Consider the following 5,345-nt stretch of genomic DNA (forward strand, 5'->3'; position numbering starts at 1 on the left):
ATGCTAAAAGGGGTTTCTCTTGTGAAGGAGGGATAAAAAGAGCAGCAAAGGGACGCATTCAACTATTATAGGGTGAAAATAGATCAAATGAACCTCAAGAACAAAGCTTGCAATCTGCTGTCCCTGCAGAAACGGCGTTTCTGGGCGCCCCGGAAACATGTTCTGGCGACCACGGAACATCCTGACTGCACAAGACCGGCTCCTCGGACTCTCCGCCTCGCGTGTGCTGCGCCAGTAAATGCACCGGCGGAACTCACTACCGCCCTGCCACGCGTCGAAGCAAGCGATATTCACGAGGTGAAATTTCCGGACCCACTTCTGGGCGCCCGGAACATGGGATCCGAATTGGCTTCCAGTTTCAGTTATATTTAACACTCGTTTCTGGGCGACCCTAAACATTTTCTGGGCGCCCGAATCTGGCAAAACTCCAGTTTTGCTTATTTGAGTGCGCCGAGTCCAATTCTGCATCCAATTCGTGCAGAATTGACTCCGACTCAGTCTGACACTCTCCAGAGATGTCGACCAGTCTATAATACTGAAGCCAATCCTATCCAAAGCTCAGGAACACTACAGTATCTAACCATTAAAGCACATATTCGTGACGGAGAATTCTAAACTTTATATATAATAGTTAAATTCAAGGAATGCTGTCCAAGATCTATTTCGTTCTGATTTTCTCCAGATAAAATGTAGTATTCTAGCTGGACTTTGACAAATAGGCAAGGTTGCAGTTTGAGTTGATGGTTAGCACGTTTGTAGAGTGCTGGGTTGAGTTGGAGCAGTTTTGACGCAAAATGGACATGAAAACAGATTTCGAAAAGTTGAAATAGATTGGAACTTAAGTTTTAGAGCTTTTTGAATGCCCGAAAATAGTTTAGGGCGCCCAAAAGTCACTGGCTAAGGAGCTGGAGATTCGGAGCGTAGTTAAGGACGTAGTAGGTGGATTCGAAAGTTGAGTATAGTTGGGTTGCGGGTGCCCGATTGTTACTGCAACGGCTCGGATGTTAGGTAAGGTTGATTTGACCGTGACGGTGTGCACGTGAGTCGGCAAAGTGACTCAACAGAGATTCGGGCATAGGGTCCAGCTGCAGCCGTAGCTACGATAGGTTCAAGCAACCACTGCAACTGCGCATACCCAGAAATCTTCAGTTGCGAGATTTTGGACGCTCGAAAGATGATTCTGGATGGCCGAAAATTGGATTTTTGGCTGAGTTATTTTTTTGAGGTTTGAAGGCTTTTCTGCTACTGTGTTCAGTTTATAAACAGCACATGAGTGCTTATTTTCTCCTTTCTTACCCACTGATCATTTTCCTTCGCTTTTTCTTCCTCTTTTTTCTCTGTTTTTTTATGGTCTTTTGGTGTGGTCTAGAGAGGCTTGCATAGCTAAGAAGAGGTCTAACTAAGGAAAGAAGAGGAGGGTGTGTTGGTCTTCTCCACACCTGACACTTGAGGTAGGTGATAAATGTGTTTATAAATTATATTCGATGTTTTGATTGGGATTTTTATCGATGTTGATTTAGATGGGGTCTTTTATGTCGAATTACAGGACTGGAGTTTTTGGGAATTTTGTTGGACTTTGGTGCTGTGAGTAGAAAGGTATTAGAGGATACTGTTTCTCTATTACCTTAGAGTAGCTAATATAGGTGGGTTCCAAGCATAGTTCGTTAATTCGGATTCGGCAAAAATTCGGTACGGATATAATTCAGATAAAATTCGTCTCCTAATTTTTAAATTCGTTAAAAAGTACGGCGATAAAATGAATTCGTCAATTATTCGGATACATGATTTATACGGATATTATACGTTCATCAATTAAAAATTCGGAATAAAAAATTCGGCTATTAAATTAAGTTTTTTTTCTCTTAAGATTTATGTTACTAGTATGAATACTCATATTTCTTAAGAATATAAAAATAAATAGCTACAAAATTAAGTTAATTAAGTAAAAAAGTTGAAAAGATTTTTTTTTTTTTCCTGTTTTTGGGTGAGGTGTTTAGAAAGGAGATTTTTGGGGATTTCTTCTGTTTTGGGCTAGCCGGCCTGCGAGGCCCGCGAGCCGCGACCGCGAGCTGCGAGCCGTGAGGGCTCGCGGGCGCTCGAGGCGCTCGAGGCACGCGGGCCTCGCGGGCGCGCGGGGGCCTCGTATTTTGGGAAAAATACGAATTCGGTTGTTTAATTCGTTTCTTCAAAAATTTTGCGAATAATTCGCGAATAATTCACGAATTTACTAACATAGGTTTCAAGTTGCCGAACATGGCAGATAAATCTTTATGCTTTCTCTGCGTGCTTGATTAGTTGAGTTGCCTGATGGTTTTGTTATACTAGTGGTAGTATGGGGGTACTTATATATCAGCATGATTCTATTATTTGAAAACCTTATAAAAATATAGATTATTTGTAAATTTTTTATATTCTTACTGTTGGAATTATATTTACATTTATAACAATATTTACATGTATACTGATGATATATTATTGTATGCAAAAATTAGAAAATAAAATGCCACGGGATGGTTTGGCAGTAAAGGACAACAGCATAATATGTGATTGTTCTAAAAGGTGCAATAACCCGACCTACTAGTTACAATATCTCGTTGGGTCCAAATCACCGACCCAAAATGCTTAAGTCCAGTTATTATTATTTGGGTCCTAGTCTCTTTATATCCAATCACAACACATTCCGATCCGATGTGGGACTATTGGGATGTCATAAACTTTCTCTTTATAAATCCAATCACAACACATTTCGATCTGATGCGGGACTATTGGAGTGTCATAGACTCTCTCATTTATCGTTTAGACACATACAGCCCAAGATCACCAGGTGATATAAGACTTATCTCGCTAGCTTTATTATTCTGACCCTGGCTTGGTCTGTTACCTTGTCATTTCGACTATGGCTTAACCTATCATTCCAATCCTGGCTCAGCCAGATTCATTTCATACTTTCGGCTGGTGATTGGGTCTGATATCAAATATGATGACTCGATCCACTAGCGATAATAACTCGTTGGGTCCAAACTATACTGACCCAACTTAAGCCCAGTTATTATTATTAAGGTCCGTAGTCTCTTTATAAACCCAATCACAATCCGTTCCTATCCGATGTAGGACTATTTGGGTGTCACAGAGGCATCTAGATAGTATTATTATAATTTTTTTAATCATCGTGTTTGATTATAGCCTGCATGGGCAACATTGAGCTTGACAGTGACGCACACTATGATACTCAGTTGGGGTCGCGCCCTACAAGTGCTACTCCATATGTTGGCTTCCCATATGATAAGACAACAACCTTCATGTTGATGGACTACCTACAAGTGTGGGTACTGGGCATGAGGGCAATCTATATATTAACGGACCACCTGCAGGAGTCGGGCGAGGTATTAGGCAGGTGCAGACTTGACTAGGCTTTTGAGTGTATGATTAGATTATACTGCATTGCTTTATTCAATTATCTGGTTGATGCATGATATTTGATTCGCTATTTTCATTACTAGTAAAGATGCATGATAGTAGTTTAATTCCAGCTCAATTATATCTTGTTTTTCTTACTACTATTTTACTATCATTACCTCTAGTAGATTTAGGCTTCGTTTGGGATTGCGGGAAGGTTGCGTTACGTGCGGTGAGAAAATATATTGGAAAAATATCCTGTTTGTTTCCGTACGTAATATTACATTCCTCATATCGCGATGAGTCAGTTACGATATATTTTCTGCGGTCCCACCGGAAAATGCAGAAGCATATTCCTATATGCTTTTTTCTCAACTCCATTTTATCTAATAGCGTTAGATAGACCTCAATACCAAACTAAGCCTTAGTAGTGTAGGTCGTCGTTGTCGTCGATTGTACCAACCGAGAACTACTGGTTAGTAGCTCTCACGCCTTCTCTTTATTTTTTTTTCTTTCAGAGTCCTTAGTGCTAGTGTCTAATTGAGGTAAAGGGATCACGAGCTAGTTAGCGTCTCCTACCAGAGTTGATTGTGTTGGCTTAAATGGGCCAGCATCCTGCCCTGTGGGTCGAGTCATGTTCGAAATGGTGTGAGGCTGGTTGGGTCGAGTCACAATCGAGATCCGTGGGTACTGTATCTATACGCTTTAAGTGAATTGGTTGCGTATTTCTAACAACTCGAGCTTTTGGGATTAATGGTTAGCGCCAACGATCTGACAAGTGATATCAGAGCCAGAGGTCACGGGTTCGATTCCCGCATGCTGCAAATGTGTGCAGGTGCTAGAGGGGGGATTGTTGGCTTAAATGGGCCTGCATCCTGCCCTGTGGGTCGAGTCATGTTCGAAATGGTGTGAGGCTGGTTGGGTCGAGTTACAATCGAGACCCGTGGGCGCTGTATCTATACGCTTTAAGTAAATTGGTTGCGTATTTCTAACAGCTCGAGCTTTTGGGATTAATGGTTAGTGCCAACGATCTGACAAGTGATATCAGAGCCAGAGGTCACGGGTTCAATTCCCGCATGCTGCAAATGTGTGCAGGTACTGAAGGGGGGATTGTTGGCTTAAATAGGCCAGTATCCTGCCCTGTGGCGGAAGGCCATGTTGGGTCGAGACATGTTCGAAATAGCGTGAGGCTGGTTGAGCCGAGTCACAATCGAGACCCGTGGGTGCTTGAGTTTTTGGGATTAATGGTTAGCGCCAACAATCCGACAGATTAGCCTAGAGGACCTCCGACAGATGTTTATTATTTTTGTATAGCAAGTTGTAATGTATAGACTAGCGAGGCCGGTGGATGTTGTATTTACAGTTTATTTAGGAGTTGTTTGGATGTTACATGTACAATGATTGTTATATTTCTATAGATTTTCATAGACTATTTATTTGTAGACTTTTATTGCATGTTGTGCTTGTATGTATATATATATATATATATATATATATAGAATTAGGCTACTATACTATCAATAGTACCGAGCTCCGGTACTATAGTGTTTGTTTTCGATCTTAGGGCGTTCAAATCAACAATCCACACCGTTAAATATGATCTAGGGTATATGAATTTCTTAGGAATAAAATTTTAGTTTTTTTCGATATCGTTTACTTAGTAAATAAATTAGATCAAAATAGACGGTGAAAATTAAATAATCTTTAAAATTTGAGCATAGGACTTTTAAATTCAAGATCAAGAATGTTAATCTTAATCTATATAGTTTAAAGTATTTTCTATCAAAATTTGAAGAAATTTAGATTCTTCTACACCGTTAAACTCCAAACTCGTCATAATAGCCATTGAAAATTGACAATTTTAAAATAGTTTGATCATAAAGTAAACTATGTCGAAAAAATATAAAATTTTATTTCTAGAAACTTTAAATACCCTAGATCAGTTTTAA

Source organism: Ananas comosus, linkage group 2 (assembly GCF_001540865.1).
Source record: "Ananas comosus cultivar F153 linkage group 2, ASM154086v1, whole genome shotgun sequence".
Classification (NCBI taxonomy): Eukaryota; Viridiplantae; Streptophyta; class Magnoliopsida; order Poales; family Bromeliaceae; genus Ananas; species Ananas comosus.